This window comes from Caretta caretta, chromosome 10 (genome assembly GCF_965140235.1).
Source record: "Caretta caretta isolate rCarCar2 chromosome 10, rCarCar1.hap1, whole genome shotgun sequence".
In the NCBI taxonomy this organism is placed as follows: domain Eukaryota; kingdom Metazoa; phylum Chordata; order Testudines; family Cheloniidae; genus Caretta; species Caretta caretta.
Genome location: NC_134215.1, coordinates 70,378,076 through 70,397,026, shown reverse-complemented (window position 1 = coordinate 70,397,026; position 18,951 = coordinate 70,378,076). Strand labels below are relative to the sequence as shown.

Sequence of the window (18,951 nt, the reverse complement as noted above, 5' to 3'; positions counted from 1 at the left end):
CAACAGCAATCCGTGTGGAAGCGTCAGCGGCAGAAGTCACCCACCAGGGCTCAGATCAGGGTCATCAGTTGCTTATTATGCAGGGACAGAGCTTGTGGCACACTGTGGAGGCAAACAGGAAGGGAAATGTACATGGTGGATCTCACATGTTTGTAAAGTATATCAAAATGTATAATGTGCTCTGTAACCACTGAGGGTTTTTATTACATCCAGAGTGCTCAGTTTATAAATCAGAAGAGAATTTTTGTAGCTGCTGCCACTGCAGATTCTAGCTGGACTTCCACTACCTCTTCTATCACCTCCAAGGACAGAGACTCCCCAGTGGGAATTCAGCTGGCAGTTCGGTTGTGATGTCGGAAGCCAGCTCACAATCCTGAGGCTGTCTCAGCTCCGCAGAGCTAGTTTTGTAGGAGTGAAAAAGCCCTATTAGTCCCAACCTGCCCATCTCTGGGGTGGTTGCTGCAGGATTTTCCCTGTGGGACATTGTCGAGACTTGGCTTTTGCCCTATCTAGTTTTAAGTGTCCCAAGTGATGGGGCTTCCCCTGGAGAGACTTTGCCACCAGGAAATCTATGTCACTGCCAGGAAGTTTATCTTGACATTCAGACTACATTTTGTTTTCTTAATTCCATTCCATTTCTCTTAGTCATACCCCATGGGCCCCCTGAAATCATTCCTCTTTCTTCTCAAGACAGTTCACTTGTCCCACCTCAGGCCTTCTCGATGTGAGGAAACCTAGGAACTCTGCAGCTCCACTAGTGGCAGCAAGGATGACAGGGACACAATAGTGAAAATGCCCAAGTCTCATCTACACTACAGCTTCCCTCCCAAAGCAGGGGGAAAGAATTGGCGCGGGGCGGGGGAGATCATTCTGAAGAGCAGCCTGTTTTGGGCAGCTTCCATTTTCATTAGAAAGATTATGCTACATTTCTCTTTTTCTTATTCTCCATACCATACTTATAGGCTGTATCGTAATATCCCAATTGAAACATTTCCCCATATTTCTGAAGGGAGCTGCTGACCAAGACATTAATAGATTCCCCTTTTCCCTTCACAGCCATCTAGAAGCCTTTGTATTATTGCTCTGCCCTCACTTGTGTCTCCAACTCCCCCCAGTTCAATATCGCTGCAAATTCCATGCATTCCTTGTCTTCCCAATTGCTGATTGAAGTGAAATGGACCCAGCTGTAGCACTGACTCCCTGGTGAACCCTCTCTACACAACTCAGTAATGGCTATTTATCCAGACAGTCCTTCTCTAGTAAAGTCAGCATGTCTGACCTGGAGCCATACAGGAAACAGATACTGGGAATGAGATGGTGCTGGTTTCACAGTTACTTTTCAGGCCCTCACAGCACTTGATATGAATAGCTTTGTTGATCATTCTGTCAGTGGCTATTTTTTTGGTGCCAAATTCCTGGACAGTATTTGTTTCTTCTTTTGCCCTTTAATGACATGGGGCCAACGTTAAAACACGGGAAGCAGCGTTCCCTCTAGGCGTCTTCTGGGAATGTGAGAGCAGCAAGGAAGTGTCTTAGGCACCGGTTGAACTCTCGCTCGACACTGACTCATTTAGCCCCACCACATTCCAAAACGTTTCAGAGCACTTAGCAGGGGACAGGGGAAAGAACCTGATTCATTACAGGGGGGTCTGGTAAGCTAGGAACATACACACTTGGTTGCTTGCTTCCAGGGTTTGGCGTCCCACCTATTTTTTAGTGGAAAAAATGCTGCGGGTCACCCACATTTGGACCTGTTATGATTCATATCAATTCAATAAGACTTCGTTGGCATGACAAGCTATATCAGTGCTCCTAAGTGTAAGGCAAGGACAGAGCTCTCAGATATCCATCAGAGGTGAATATGACCCACTCTGGACAGGGTTACATATTGTAGTTACGGTTTGATCCCTTCTGTCCATACCTGATCTGCTGTCAGATTCCTACTTAGCATGAGGCCATCAGAGCTGTATCTCCTTCCTCCCAGGATCCGCTCATCACTTTTAGCGAGACATAGAATCATAGAAGGTTAGGGTTGGAAGGGACCTCAGGAGGTCATCTAGTCCAACCCCCTGCTTGAAGCAGGACCAATCCCCAATTTTTGCCCCTAAATGGCCCCCTCAAGGATTGAACTCACAACCCTGGGTTTAGCAGGCCAATGCTCAAACCACTGAGCTATCATCTTTTATGATGCCTAATCACTGGAAGAACTATCTTTTTTGCACATTCCTCGTACTACAGACATTTATTTCTGTTCTCTTTGTCTCTCGTCCTGCGCTCCCTGGCTTTGTCTGTGTGTTAGTCTCTCATCTGTCCTCTCTGCTAGGCCTGGCAGACTCCAAAACTAGTCACATCTGATATTGGGAAAGCAGGATTCATCCGATGAAGTGAGCTGTAGCTCACGAAAGCTTATGCTCAAATAAATTGGTTAGTCTCTAAGGTGCCACAAGTCCTCCTTTTCTTTTTGTGGATACAGACTAACACGGCTGCTACTCTGAAACCAGGTTTCAGAAAAAAAGGACACACCAACAAGAGGGCCTTGCCATTTGCAGCTGGAGTTGTAGAGAAATCACCCTTTAACATGGCCACAGCCCTTAATTGCTGTACAATAGCTAATGAAACCTTCTTCATTTCTGTCTTTTCTTTATTCTCTATTTTCTCTCCTCTCTTATCTTCTTCGTCTTCTCTCTGTTTTCCTTTCTTCACTCTCTTTCCCCTTGTTTCGCTTCCTGTCTCCCCTTTTTATGTCTTTCCACGTCTTTTTTGCTAGTTTTTTTTCTTCTTTTGCTTCTCCCCCTGCTGTTTCCTGTCTCTCCTGCTAATCCCTGGTTGCTTCCTCTCCTGTTTCCTGCCCCACTCCATGTGCAAGACAGAGCAGGAAAGTGACAGTAACACCCTCCAATCACTGAAATGTGGGCATCACTTTGGACATCTTACCAATTTTGCTTTGCTGCTCCACTCACACCTGGAGCAGAGGAGAGAAAATGTCTCTGGCATGCTGTGCTATTGTTTGTATCACTGTACCTTTCATGTTTCAGAGAAGCAGCTGTGTTAGTCTGTATTCGCAAAAAGAAAAGGAGTACTTGTGGCACCTTAGAGACTAACAAATTTATTTGAGCATAAGCTTTTGTGAGCTACTGTAGCTCACGAAAGCTTATGCTCAAATAAATTTGTTAGTCTCTAAGGTGCCACAAGTACTCCTTTTCTTTGTACCTTTCATGCACCTCAACGGTACCTATCGCTCCTCTAGTAAAGGGTGCCCTGTGAGCAGTCCAGCATTGAGGATGGTAACAAAAAAGCAGGATAAGATTGATTTGGGCTCACAATGTGTAAGGATTACAGAATTTGGCCTGGATACTGGGGTTAAGATCCCAACTCTTGTAAAAGGCGCCAGGAGATCTTAAATGACTACAGTTGGCTAGAACTTTGGTTTTCCATCTCATCTCAAAGACAGCATCTCCAGCAGCCCCTTATTACTGCCTTGGAGCCTTAGCTCAATTCTGTCTCAAGAGAGAAGAGTGCAATTAATTGAGTCACCATCACCATTTCCTGCAGCATAGCACCCCCTAGCACTTGCTCTTTGCTAACTCAGAAGAGCTCCACCTACTGAGTCACTAATTCTGATATTTCCTGCAGTACTTTGCTTTTCCCTGAAGGGCTCTTATCCAAGTGCCAACCTGGTCAACCCTGCTTAGCTTGTAAACTCTCTGATGATCAAAGTGAAACCTGGGGCGCGAATTCCACATAGATCACAAATGAGGAAAATGTTCCCATAATCCTTGTGAGGTGGTAATTTCACATGGATTTCTGTGCTTGAACTGCCAAGCTTTTCAGATTCCTCAGTTTCATACAGACCTTTGCATGAGAATTGCCAAATTTCACAAGGACCCCTCTGTTTGAACCACTCCGTTTCACACAGACTCCTGCACGTGAACCATTGAGTTTTGCATTACTGCAATAATTATTATTTTAATATTATTCTAATAGGAATGTCTAAGGTGCCCATACTCATGATAACTGGGCAAGTTACACGCGTTAAGATGAACATCAGTTCCATCCTGGAACAGGAACAAAATCCTCCATCCTCAATGAATGAAGTTGCTTAATAAGAGGAATTAGTAGATGATTAATCTCCTTGTGCATCTCATCTTTTAGGAGAAGGATCCCCAAAGATGATGAAGCTGGCATCATGTCCTAAATATAGTGAAACTTGGGTTCAGGTTCATGTCTGCTAGGAATAAATTCCAAACCTAATGTACCTCCACTGAGAGGATCCTGTTTGTAAGATGAAGTGAACTGTAGCTCACGAAAGCTTATGCTCAAATAAATTGGTTAGTTTCTAAGGTGCCACAAGTCCTCCTTTTCTTTTTGCGAATACAGACTAACATGGCTGCTACTCTGAAACCTGTTTGTAGGATCAGGATCTTAAAAAGAGCTTGGTATTGTTCTGGGCAGCTGTATGTTAAAAATCAGTTACAATTTCCAAATGATTTTCAGGGTTAGCCTTGCAAAATGGAGCATAACCCTGGCAGAGTCAGGTTCACACTAAAATCAGTTTGCTATGGAGTCAGCTCCATTACTTATTTCTTCTGATTGCTGTATTAATTTGACCCAGTGGCAACATAGGCATCTGACAAAGTTTGCAAAAGGGTAACTATTACTCATGCAAATACAGATAGGGCTAGCTCCAGTCCTGTTGCATATTTCTGCAGCTACTCCACTGTACAGAGCATGGTGTGATTTCCTGGGATGATCGTTCTGCCCCCTGCTGGGATTTTGTGGAATTGCTTCAGTGAAAGAACAGGAAAGTTCCCTGGTATATTTATTATGGAAGATTTGGTAACACCTCCATAGTTCAGGCTGCACTGAGCTTTTCACTTAAGCAGGATTGAAATCCCTGTTTCACTCTCCACATTTACCACTATTCATATGGCAACTTTTCTAGAGACAATATTGACAAAAATCAATCAATTCAAAAATTTGGCACTGACAGTCTCACTCGTTTGGCTTCCTGTAGCTAGACAATCATTAGTCATCCCAAACTCCCAACTTCATAGAAACACAGAACTATGTCAGCTAGGCCACTCAGAAGTAAGCAGAAGATAAATGGTGTGAGCGGTTCCATTTGGGTTTAGATGGAGCCTATCCCTCCTGTAAAGGCCAATCCTTCCCCAAAAGGTTCCCTGGTTCCTAATAAACTGAAATCCCTCCTTGCTACACGATTGACTCATCCATGCATTGAGACCTTGCAGTTCTGCCTGTCTTATCGGTGCTGCACATGGGGGAACCAGAAGTATTGTAGAAAATGCTACCATGGCTCGACTAGATACTTCTTTTTTCCACACACAATCCTATCTGTGAACACAGACTTTTTCATGTACAAATAGCACATTATATGCTTTGCACCCAGGCCTCTGTCTACAGGGCACACATCTTTATCTATCTGAGTAAGGATGTGCAGTGCTTGTGAAGAACTAGCCATGTGCGTTGCGTGTGGTTCTCTGCTGGAATGGTAAATGAGGCTGCTGAGGAATCTGGCTTGTGTGTCTGGGTGGTAGGGCCCACGAGCTGAGGTCGATGTGGAGAGGGGTGTTGGCTGAACGGATGTTTCCCTGGCTGTTGTAGTGGTTGCATTGCTAGGAAATACACCTGAGCAGAATGCTTGCTAGGTCAATGCTGGTTTTGGTGTGGCTTATCTCAGGGAAGGGCTGGGAGCAAACACCTCTCTTATTGGCAATGAAAGAGAGTCCTGGAAAATAAACCAAACACTGTCACCCCAACACATTTGACTTATTAGTGCCACAGAGGCACCAGGCATTAGTAATTATTATGATGGATTTGTTCGGCTGCCAGGAGCACCAGAAAGCAGAAGCCAAGTGCATCACGGACACAGGAATTTGGAGGCTGCTGGTCCCGTGCCTATCGCTCCCACCCAGAAACACTGCTGAAGGCCACAGCAGAACCAGGGTGGGACTAGCCCTCTAAGAAGCTCATGCACACCCACCCACCTACCTTCCCTCCCCCTTCCTCTACTTCCCCCAAAAAGGACTCAGCAGCAGTTGCTGCCAGGAGGACCTGGGAGTTGGGCCTTTCCTAGCTTGAGAGTCAGGAATCTGTGCCGGGGCGGAGTACTGACTTGCTGGCTCAGTGAAGCAAGGTCTGACACTCAACTGGATGGCATTTCTGTCTGTCTGTAACACAGTAACTTTTGAACGCAGCAGCCAATCAATTCTTAAATGTCAAAGAACATTCTGTGCCTCAGTGGGCAGAATCCTATTCATTCTGGGCTAAATCAGAAAAACGGAATGGGAGAAATGCGGAGCACAGGGAGCCATTGGCATCTGGTTAGCAGAGGCAGCAGCTTCAACTGTCTCCGGCATAGTGAGGAGAAGGGGAACCCCGGTCTGGGGGGCAGGAGGGATTGGGGGTCACACAGGGCCCTGGCACAGGTGCGGAAACTGAGGAATGTGGAGTGTCACGCTGTCTGGAGTTGGTTCTCAACCGAGAGTGCCAACCTCAGGACAGACTGTCAAGAAGCAGCACAGAGACCCCAAACTGGTTGTGTTTGTGTGTTCCATAATTAGATCTCAACCACCCCAAAACAAATGTGATTTCCTAAAGCACTATGACAGTCTTACCATGGAGTCACAGACAGTCCTCTTGGCCATTCCAGTCTGTCTTGCCCCCCCAGGTAAAACAGACTTAGTGTTAGTTGGTTGCTATACACCAAATATCACAAAATAATCAGGTTGCTTCCAGTCCCAAGAGACCAGTCACTTACCCCAGGTTAATTTGTACCTCAGATCTCACACCAAAGAAAATGCTGGTAACCACTCCTGTAATAAACTAACTCAAGGTTTATTAACTAGGAAAAAGAAATGAGTGAGTTATTACAAGGTTAAAGCAGGCAGACCTATATACACAAATGAGTTACAGGCTATGGTTTTAAAAGGTTCTAGTAATCTGTCAGCTCTGAATGACTTTTAGGGCTAACCCAGGTTGACCCTCGGGATCTCTGATTCTGTTTTGTAACTCCAGCCCTAGGAGAGTCCAAACAGCAAAAAAGAGATGAAAAATTTTCTTGTCACCTATTTTTATTTCCTTTTTCCAGAATTCAAGCTAATGGGACAAGCCCTTTTGCACATAGGCTCTTCATGGGTGTGAAGGGGCAATTAACAGTCTTTGTATTGTGATGGCCTACAATGGCCCATTTATTTCTATAGGCCTTCTTGATGGTTAGAAGATGAGCCCTCCTGACTGGGTTTACTGTTTCAGAGCAAACATTTTTACAGTCATAAAGCAAAAACTTAAATGTCACCTTATAGAATGTGATAACGATATTATAAGTGAGATTAATGCATGCAGCAACTTACAAGCATTTCGTATAGACTAAACACATTGTTGTAAGTCCAATATCCATCTTAACTATCCTAACACACAGGAGAAACAGACTGGTTTCCAGCAATGAATTTGTCAGTGCTCATCTGAGGTCTAAAGCCTGGTCAAGAGCTGCCAGCGTCCCGGGGAGATTGGGTGACACACACCTCTGGCTTGAGGAAGTGGGATGGGGGAACGTTATACGGAGTTCCTGAAACAGAGGGGAATAAGAGAGTGCCACACAAGTTTCTTGTGGAGGGAATGGTGGAATGGAAGGAATCCCTGGTGCGTGCAATGAGCTCAGCCTACAGAAGCTACAAGGTATGTGACTCCCTAGTGAGGGAGACATGGGAAAGAGGACAGTAACTGAGTAGAAAGTTAGCTAATGGGTAATATAGCGAAGGGGATTTCTTCTGTGTTAAATCATGGGTTGGACTGGGGCGGAAGTGGGGTGACAGGGTTGGAACCTGGCAATGAGGAACTGGGTGAGGAGTGGTGAGAAACCATAGAATGGAGTCAACAGTGAGCAGGGGTGGAAATGGAAGAGGGAAAAGCACTAGCGAATGGGCCAAGAGCCACCGCATTGGCTGGTTTGTATGTTGCATCCCTTCTCCCATCCCTGGTCTGTGTCTGCAGACCGTAGGCTCTTTGGAACAGGGACCTGTCTATTTATAGATCTCCAAAGTGCCCAGGAGCCTTTTGGGCTCTGTTTTAAAAAAAAATGTGTACAGAACACAAAGAGCCCTGTGCATCAGCAGTCACATAGCTCACGATCCTCAGGGCTGTTTCACACTTGGCTCCCTAGCTGGGGAGCAGATATCCATTTCCCATGGCAAAGCAGGAAGAGTTGCAAGAAGGAAGAATCATTTCCTTTGAATAGCTCACCATTTTCATAGCTTTCTTTTTTTCGCATGTCACTGACCAGCACTAAATTTGCTGCCATTTGGCAACCAGGTTCCTGTCACAAGAGATTTTTCTTTTTCTGTTCTACTCTTGCCACATGTGTAGAGGTCTACCTCTCAGCACTCCTGCCAAAGGTGTGATGGGCTCCCAGAGTGAGGTACTCAATCAGTGGGCAGACCTGATGATTAGGAGAGAGACTGAAAAAAGCATAAAGAAAAGGAGTACTTGTGGCACCTTAGATACTAACAAATTTATTTGAGCATAAGCTTTCGTGAGCTACAGCTCACTTCATTGGATGCAAAAAGCATGGGACCTTTGTGCAAAGCAAGGTCATGGCTAAGAAGGAATAAAAATCCCCCATGGCGACAATAGCAGCCAAAGGAAAGAAGGAGGAGGTGAAAAATTAAAGACAAAGGTCCTCAAAGCCTTACTTAGCTCTGTCCCCCTGGCTATGCAGCTTCGGGCCTGATTCTCGCTGCTTTGCACCATGTGTCAACATGTACACTGGTGCATCATGGGTCTAAGGTGAACAATTCTGAACTGCAAACCTCTTTTCAGCCACTTCGCACAGGGGTAAAGGACCACACAAGATGCAAGACAATGAGAATCAGGCTGTGTGTTTTTTCGGTCTGTACAGCTCCTAGCACATTTGGGTTCTTCTGAAATATAAATAATTAACCAATAAGGCTCCCTCCATCCAAAGCATTTAAGTAAGGGAATTCTAGTAATAGCCACACATATCATACTGCCCCTCTGGAGGGAAGTCAGAAGCATGGAGCTGCTGGCATAGGGCAGCCAAACCCTTTCCAAGTAGGAAGGCTGCCTGGAAATCAGACACCTCACTCTCACTCTTCATTTATGAGATTCTTTTAGGCTGCTGCTCAGATGGCATTTCCTGAGAGCTGCACAGACTCAGCCTAGGCTCCTGGCCAGGCAGCTCCACCCGCCTGTACCACACTGCTTGTCAAAACACAGACAGGAGTAGTGCTGTGCTAATCAACACAAGGGTTTGACCTTAGCAACGTTGGCTCATGCCACGCATGGGGCAGAGGGGGCAATTTCCCCAACACACATGAGCTGTGGGGCCATTTTAACATCCTGCAGGCTCATTTATGGTCACACACCTGTTGCCTCCTTCCCACCATATCCTTGTTCCTGAACCACAGTGTAACACTGAAGACCTGTGCCTGTCCCCTTGGAAAGCCATAGCAAACTCCCATTGACTTCAATAGGAGCAGGAGCAGGCTAATAATGCCCCTTCTCTGGGAGCATCCCTTCTCCTGCAGCAGAAGCACAGCTACCAGCTCCGCTCCTCCTGTTCTCTAGACTGGGTCTTGACAACCTGCCATCCGTCAATATCAGGGTTTGTAGAGCTGGCTATTCCCGTCTCTTCTCTATAGATTCCTACACTGTGCTCATCACTGTAATATCGGAGCACCTTCCAGCGGCAGTGGCTCCCAAACAACTTGGACCACGCTTTGGAAAGTTGCAGTACTGCATTAAGCAGTGTGATTAACAGGTCTCACACATTTTGTTCTCTTATCCTCTCCCCTGGGGAAGAAATGTGTGTGGTGGGGTGTTTTGCTATATGTTTACGTTAGAGAAGATATCACCGTAGTATCTGGGCAGCTCTCATAGGTCAGCAATAACATAGATTCTTATAGTTAATGTTGAGAAGCCCTTTTTGTTTAAAGGCTGACTCTTCTTAGTACCCTAAAATCTGCACACTTACTCCGGTTGCCTTGAAATTTCATGTGCCTCATGGGGCACAGGATATGGGTAGTGATCCAAATTTGAGGTCATATGACCTGTGGGTTCCCAAGACACAGCCTGCCGAAGTAAACAGTTTTTCGAGAGGTATATTCTGGCATAGGTTTTTTCTTTTCTTTTCTTTTTTTCTCCCAGATCTAGAGATCAAACCATGGCTTTGATCATGGCACAACAGTCTCACTCATTTGAGGGGTACCCCAAGGGAGTGCATGACACCCCCTAACCCTTTGGGAGAGCAAAATTCAGAACCTTATTCGCAAGAATTTGGCTCTCCAGTTAGGCTCTTGAGGAAAGGTCAAACACCAGATAGATTACTCTTACCATGTGCAGAGAGTGAAGCCAAGAGGATCTGCAGGGGAAAAGATTTCACTACAGCTGGATAGCTTGCAGGGAGCAGCAATAAGCCTTTGATCCTGATGTTACGTAGTTTGAGTCCCACCTTGGGCAGAGATCTGGAAAAGTCTGCAAGGCATATTGCTAAAATCTGTCCCTCTCTCATTGTTTCCCCCCACTTTGGAGAATGTAATAATAAAAATGTGTTGTTTTAGGAGTGGTGGGAACAGGGTTAATAGGGGTTTGGGGCTGCATTGAAGGGAAGCGAGACCTGGGGGGGATAAATGAGGATGAGTAGTAGGGGAGGTCAGAAGCTCAGGGGAGGGACACTGGAAAGGGAAAATAGGCTGAGTGACAGATGGGACTGGGGGAGAATGGGGGCAGCCCCACATTCTCCCCTTCTCTGTGTGTGCCAGGATTTGGGCAGCTCCTACCGCTCTAGGGGAGTCTGAACCCCTGTTCCTGTCCCCCACACTCATGTGAGCTGGGATATGGAGGTCCTCGCCTCTCCAGGGGTGTCTGTACCTCACTCCGACCCCCTGTGTGAGTGTGTGTATGTCAAATTCAAGGCAACTGCAACTGTATTCCCCCTCCATTGTTTCAGCAAGGGCACCCACCCTAGGCTTCCAGCTCCCCAACCACCACCTCTCTGCGGTAGAAATATGCGTCTCTCTCTCCCTCCTGACTGGCATATTTCCAGGCTGGGCAGTTCCTTGCCTACACTGTGAGTTCCCCAGCAAGTCGAACTGACTGAGCAGGCCTGCTATGCTTTTCTCCTCAGAGGCTATAAACAATGTAATTGCCCATGGTTTTAAGCTACCACACAGCTTTTTTCTAAGCAAGCACATTTATTCATAAGGTAAAAGCATTACAGAGAAAACATACCAAAAACAATAAAAGAACCGACGCATATGTTAATAAGCTTACCAGAGATCACTTCCCCCACCCCCATCTCCACAAGAGCTCAGGTCAGTGTCAGTCCTTCCAACCCTTCCCTAAGGACTGGGGCCCTCCCCTTGGATAGAATGTCCTGTCCATTTGCTGGATCAGAAAGAAGACCTTGAGTCAGTTTAAACTCAGGCTGTTTATCCAAATGTCCTCTCTTTGACTGTTAAATTCTTTAATGAAAGCCTGAGTCACACTGGTAATCACAAACATTCTGAGATGTATGTATGGAAAATTGTGAAGCATTATGTATATATACTAAAAATTATGTGAAAGGTGATCCATGTAGTCCTGACAGGCAAAGGAGAAGACACTCACTCTGGCTGGTCACATGCAAACTGAGTATTTTTTTACAAAGGATGCCCATTTATTGTCTGAGCAAAATGATAATCAAAAGATTTTTGGGGCTGGAGGAAAAAACAAAAACAGCAGGGGTTATTCTGTTTAGGAGTAAGACAATGAATTGTTTAAACTATATCTGGGGTGCAGAAGAACCCCTAGTTATTCCTTCAGTCTGTGAGGACAAGCCACCAGCAGACTTGAGCTTATGTGATGGGGATGCATCTACAGGGGAATCTCAAGAAGGAGTAGAGAGGTTATTTTATCTCTATTTGGTACTTGTGTGACCATTGCTAGAATAATGTGTCCAGTTCTTTTGCCCGCAATTCAAGAAGGATGTTGATAAACTGGAGAGGATTCAGAGAAGAGCCACAAGAATGATTAAAGGATTAGAAAACATGCCTTATAATGATAGACGCAAGGAACTCAATCTATTATTTAGTTTATCAGAGAGAATGTTAACTTGACTACAGTCTATGAGCATCCTGCAGGCTCATTAATGTTATGAGCATCTGCATGAGGAGCAAATATTTAATGGGCTTGTGACAGGGTGCATGCACTGGATGGGAAAGGATTAACTCCTTATTTTGGGCTGAAGAAGCCACATCCACACTGGACATGCCTCAGGTGCAGCACTAGTATAAAAGGGAGCAGCCCAGCTCAGTCTGGGCTGACTGCTGAAGAAAAAGGATGTATGGTGGAGGCTCCAGCCCTTGCCTGTGGGAGCCAGAGATCCTGAGAACCACACTGGAGACCTGTAGCCTACAGCTGACTGACTGGAATTGGAGTCCCAGGGATTTACCTGTGTCAAGGAACCTGGAGACCCCCGAAGCTATATGGACTATGACTTCAGGAAACAGGGTAAGAAGCGGCTTGTGGGGAGCGAGTTGTAAATCCCCACCAGAGCAGAGTCAATGTGTTGTGGTAGGATCCCCACTGACTACGTGGCAGACACGCTTGCCAGTGGCAGGGCCCTGGGCTGGGACACAGTGGGGCAGGGAGCACCCTGGATCCTCCTATCCTGGCCATCACCCCCTGAGATGGTGGCCCCTGACTCTGACTGTTGGGCCATGCAACCCTGAGGGAGAGGGCATCCATATCCATCCTAGCCATTTGGCGTTGCCGCCCTGAGGTAGATGGTGGCTCAGAGGATGGGGTTCGCTCACCCTGCCCCGGATGGGGTTCCCCTACCCATCACAGTGCATTTCAATCTAGCAGAGAAAGGTATCACGTGATCCAATGGCTGGAAGTTGAAACTAGACTAATTCAGCCTGGAAATAAAGTGTAATTTTTGTTAAGAGTAGTTAACCATTGGAACAATTTACATTGTTGTGGTGGATTCTCCATCACTGACAATTTTAAAATGGTTTTTCTGAAAGTTCTGCTCTAGGAATTACTTAGGGGAAGTTCCAGGGCCTGTGTTATGCAGGAGGTCAGACTACATGATCACAATGGTCCCCTCTGGCCTTGGAATTTATGAATCTATGAAAAAACACTGGGAAAAGGACTTGGCGTAAACAATCTTGTAGGAGATTGGGGAATGCTCATTAGTTAAGTCTAGGCTCTAGAAAGCATGTTACGATTTTATTTTATAGTTAACCAATTGTTTCCAATATCCTCATTCTCTAGCACTTGAATCTCTGTTTTTAATAATAAACTTATTGTTTTCACTCTACATCTATCGAAGTGCTGTATGGTAAGTAGAGTGGTGATCCTGAGTTGAACCTTACAAGCTAATGTAGTGTGTCCTATTCCTTTCAGAATAATGAATCTGAGAGTTCAGTGGAACAGGGGCTGAGCACTCTAGAGGGACCATCGGAGGATGGTGGTTGGTGTGTGCCTATCGTTAACCCATACAGAGAGAGTGAGGCCTGCAGAAACTTGCATTGCCAGAGACTGGTGGTTTCAGGGAGCTGATCCCTGGCAGGCACAGACAAGACTTCCTCATGCTAAGGGCAGGTGGTGGCGAGGTGCCTCACAAGCCTGGCTAACTCTGGTAAGTGTCACGACTTGCCTTTCGGGGGTGGGAGTGTCTGAACTCCACTCCTTATCCCCTCGTGTTATCTGGGATATGGGGGGGGCTTACCTCTCTGAGGGTGTTTGAGCCCCATACCCTCACCCCTCTATGTGTGCCAGGATCTGGGGCTTCCTGCCCAGCTACAAGGTCTGACTCCTCTCCATTCCTCCTATCATGTGAGCTAAATTTGGGAGAGACTTGCCTTTCAGGGGACATCTGAGCCCATCTCCCTACCTCACCCCACCCCCCTCACATGAGCTGGGCTCTGCCATCCCTTGTTGAGGGGCATTATCAGAGAGCAGAGTTACGGTTATGTGGGCATTTACCTTAACTTGTTGTTTCCTAATTTTCCAAAGTTTGAGTTTGCTGAACTCTACATTTTGGAAGGGCATGAGCAGTCACTGGGCAACCTTGACTGCTCTGTGTTAACACTCTGTGTTAAGGTTTAATAGAGTATAAGGTGGGCAGGGACCCCTGATCATCTAGTCTGCCCTCCTGTATGACACCAGCCATAGCACTTTACGGACTCCTGGCTCCTTTTTTCCTTTGGTGCTATAGAAAGCACTACTTAAGGACTCCGCTATGCTTTTCTAAAATAGTTGTCAAGCAGTTTGCCCTGTGTCCAGTGACTCACCAAACCATGCTTGAAATTGATTTGGCTGGAATCACGTTTAACCAGGGAGGGTAGAAACTCTGTTTTCAAACCTGTTTAAGGCTATGTCTACACTACACAGCTTGTAGCGACACAGCTCTGCTGCTACAGCCGTGCTGCTAAAAGGCACGCAGTGTAGCTGCTGTTTGTCGTCGGCAGGAGAGAGCTCTCCTGCCAACAAAAAAAATCTTCCACCCCCAACAAGCAGCATTAGAATTCTCGGCAGGAGAGCACTCCTGCCAACAAAGAGCTGTTTACTCCAGTTCTTGTCCTTGGCAAAATTTTTGTCTTTCGGGGTGTGTGTGTGGTTGTTTTTTTTTTTTTTAAACACCTCTGAACGACAAAAGTTTTGTCTTTCAATTGCCAGTGTAGACAAAGCCTAAAACACCAGCACTGACAATATCTTAAGCCCATTTTTTAGCTTGGTTGTAAATATAATTTGACCACATCCCTACAGACCAGGCCAATTCAAAACTAACTCTGTTATAATCCACTTTGGCCACATCTGAGTTTAACCACCATTAGAGAGACAAGGTGGGTGAGGGAATATCTTTTATTGGACCAACTTCTGTTGGTGTGAGAGAAGCTTTCGAGATACACAGCTCTTTTACAGGTCTGGGAAAAGGAACTCCCAGCATCACAGCAAAATGCAAGGTGGAACAGATTGTTTAGCACATATAATAAGGGCCCGTTCAAGGTAGAGTGGCCCGTTAACATCTCAGCAGTTATAGGACAAAAGGAGGGGTGAGTGGCTTACAGTGTCACATTTTGCCATGAGTTCCTTTCCCAGACCTGAAGCAGAGCTCTGTGTGGCTCAAAAGCTTGTCTCTGTCACCCACAGAGGTTGGTCCAGTAAAAGATATCACCTCACCTACCTTGTCTCTCTGGTATCCTGGGACTGACATAGCTACAATTACATGGCATTTAACCACCATTTTTTTCAGCGTGTAGGTAGATGCTTAAGAGAAGATGATAGGGACCCCAGAGACCACAGATCAATGGCTGATTTTCCAGAGTAAGTAGTGCAGGATTGGACTGTTAGCAAGGAATCCAGAGCTCATCACTGGCAAGAAGAAACCTCAGAGCCATAGTTAGGACTGTGGTTGGTTTTATGCTGAATTTTTTTCAATTGAGCAATTCCCTTTTTATCTGGTTCCAGAGCTATCTTCTTCAGGATGAGTCAGTTCTTACGAGTTAGTCATCCCTCCGGATACACACATCTTCGGAAAATTTGACTTGTTTCTTGAGCTTACTCTATGTGGGAAGTTTAAACTGTAAGTAAACAAAGGAAGAAAAATGTCTGAAATCAGGATTTTTTTCTAACTAATTTTGTAAAGTGACCATGATATTAACATAGCTGGAAGCAGAGGCTGTTAGGAATCTAATATTGTCATGCAATGGGGCCCTTTTGTGATGTTATAATCAGAAAAGTGGCATTGTAAACTTCATATTGTGGGCTCTTTATTTGTTTTCTCCCCTTGGCTTCCCGATCCTGTGGGCTCCCTTTATCTATCAAAAGCAGATTTTGCTAACAAGTTCCACCTGGCATCAGAAAACAAGGTCTCTTTCTGCCTCCTGTGTCATTGCCAGGGATAAAGATCCTACAGTCAGAACTCAGCTGTCAATTCTGTTGGTGATGCCTGAGACAGAATAGATCCCAGGTTGTTGTCCCATAGCTAGACTTTCAGTGCTACCAAGAGTAGACATTTGTGTGACAGTAATACAGTGAGTAGGTATGACTCACTTGTGAGAATACATGACTCAAAGACACATACAGGGACTGGTGCGTTGAATAAGCAGATGCCATTTTGACAGTCTCTATTCTGCCTACAGTACACTCAATCTCATTTTATGGGCTAGTAATATATAGCATTTACAACTTGTCTAGGGAATGTATATATCTAGTTTAAACCACACTGCAAATATTAATAAACCAATCCACTCTCACATCCCCCCAAATTAGTAAATTTTATCCTTGCTTTAAAGCTGGGGAAATTGAGACACAAGGGCTCTGCGGCTACATGAGTGACTTTCAGAAAATCCTCCATCTATTGCATCCCCATAGGTTGCGGTGGCCAACCTGCGGCTCCGGAGCTGCATGCGGCTCTTCAGAAGTTAATATGCGACTCCTTGTATAGGCACTGACTCTGGGGCTGGAGCTACAGGCCCCAACTTTCCAATGTGCTGGGGGGGGGGTGCTCGCTGCTCAAGCCCTGGCTCTGCCACAGGCCCTGTCCCTACTTCACCCCTTCCCCCAAGGTCCCTGCTCCTTCCTGCCCCCTTCCCTGAGCCTGCCATGCCTTCGCTCCTCCCTCTCCCCCCAGAGTATCCCGCATGCCGCAGAAGGCATGGGGAAGAAGGGGGAGGCACTGATCAGCAGGGCTGTTGGCAGGCAGGGGGGAGCTGATGGGGGGGCTGCTGATGTATTACTGTGGCTCTCTGGAAATGTACATAGGTAAATTCTGGCTCCTTCTCAGGCGCAGGTTGGCCACCCCTGCCATAGGTGGCAGCAACATTAGGAGCATTAATGTAGACATGCTGCCAGTCACATGATCACACTGGTTAAAATGCAAAGCCAGCAACAGTCAGTGTCTTATCTACACTGGGTACACTCACTTACTTCCACTGGTGGGATTGTACTCATGCTAGAACAGTGGTGAGTACAATTTGCCTAAAGTGTAAGGGGCTGTAAAAATGGGGGGCGGGAGGGGGAAGAGCTCCCTTTTGTGGATACTCAGCCAGCCAGTTAGGGATAAAATTCCTTAGTAGCTGTTCTCTACTTGCTTTACCTGTAAAGGGTTAACAAGCCCACAGGTAAAAGGAAAGGAGTGGGCACCTGACCAAAAGAGCCAATAGGAGGGCTAGAGGTTTTTTAAATATGGGGAGGGAAGGGAAGCTTCCCATTGTCTGTGTGGTGTTCTTCTCTGGGGACGAGGGGAACCGAGAGCAGTTATGCTATAAGAAGCTAAGCCAGGTATGATCCTAGATCATAAGATCGTACCTAGAACTACTTATTTGAAACCCCCAAATTTGTAGGTAGATAAGAAATCTTTGTAAAGACGTGATTAGGGTTATTTCTTATTGGCTTGTGGACTCCTCTCTTCTAACCCCAAATGTTTTTGTTTTGCTTGTAACCTTTAAGCTGAACCTCAAGAGAGCTATCCTGATGCTTTAATTTTTGTAATTCTTGTTTTAAGATCTAGCAAAAAGCCTAAGTTCCAAATGTATTTCCTTTTCGGGTTTAATAAAAATTACCTTTTTTAGAACAGTATTGGATTTTTGTGTCCTAAGAGGTTTGTGCACTTTAATTAGCTGGTGGCAACAGCTAATTTCCTTCTTTCTCAGCTCTCCCCCGGAGGGGGTGAAAGGACTTGAGGGTACCCCACAGGAAGGAATTCTCAAGTATGCCTTTTGGAGTCCCAAGGGGTTTGCATTTGGGTGGTGGCAGCATTTACCAAGCCAAGGTTTGAGGAAAAACTTCCAAGATTACAGCTTAATACAAGCCTGGAGTAGCAAGTATTAATTTTTAAAATCCTTGAGGGCCCCCACCTTCTGCACTTGAAGTGCCAGAGTGGGGAATCAGCCTTGACAGGGGCACTGCTCAAATCTACTTAGACTTGAATAGTCTTAACATTACAATTCAGATGTAACATTGCATTCAATTCAGATGTAAACTAAAAGATTCATTATCAGACAAGAACTGAATTCATTGCTCTGTTTCTCCAAAGCAGCTCATTGGAAGAACTTGTGCCCCAAAAGAACAGGATCAAGAGCGAGATACGCATTCTGTTCCCTAGCTGCCACTGACTCCCTGGTTGAGTTAGGCAAGTCACTTTGCCTGTCTGTGCCTCAGTTTCCCTCTCTGTGGATGGGGGACAACAATCATGACCATCTCCTGTAGGTAGCATGAGGATTAATCAGTGTTTCCAGAGGCCTGCATCCACAAAGGCATTTAGGCTTCCAATTTCCACTGAAATCAGTTGAAGTTAGGAAATTAAATACCTCTGAGGATCTGAGCCAGAGAGCTTTGTGATCTTCAGATAAAGATAGCTTTGGAAATACAAAGCATTATTATTATTTAGTTTAAAAAATAGTATCAGAGGGAGAGAGCAATGAGAGGCACAGGCCAAGGAGGAAAAAAAGCTGAACTGAGCTGGAGGGTCACTACGAAGAGGAAACGCCCAGGGAGGGAGTCTGTTCTGAACTTTCAGAGCTGCAGAAGGAGAAATGATCCTCACCTCATTCCCAGCTCCCTTCTGAGCTGTTTGTTGTTATGGTTCTCATTTGGAATCATTTTGGTCTGGGATGACGAGCGTTACATAGTAAGTTCTGAGATTCACAGACAGGAATACAGGACGCCTGTTTTGGGGAGCCTGTAGCTTGTCTCCTCTAAGCACAGAGAATAAAAGTACCTCTGCCAAGTGCATCTGGATTCTGCTCACAGTAGCCACTTCCCTCACGGGAAGACCTCTGCAGGCTCACGTGTCTCTTCATTGGGATGAATAATCAAGCTGCTTGTCACTCACTGCTCTTTTCCCCACCTCACCCTGCAGCACAGGGACTCTCTGTGCACAGAGGGGAGGAGACTGACTCCCATTGGACAGAAGCCTTTCCCGCA

The 18,951-nt window shown here is 45.8% G+C and overlaps 1 long non-coding RNA gene across 1 annotated transcript; it reads right to left on the bottom strand.

Annotated features, from left to right (window-relative positions):
- Positions 1-11,208: 11,208 nt before the first annotated feature.
- LOC142073415 (uncharacterized) lies at positions 11,209-18,891 on the bottom strand. The gene is made up of 2 exons (XR_012670288.1): positions 18,572-18,891; positions 11,209-15,605 (listed from the first exon to the last, which is right to left on the bottom strand). It is a non-coding gene; the product is annotated as an uncharacterized LOC142073415 (long non-coding RNA).
- Between the last annotated feature and the right edge of the window lie 60 nt (positions 18,892-18,951).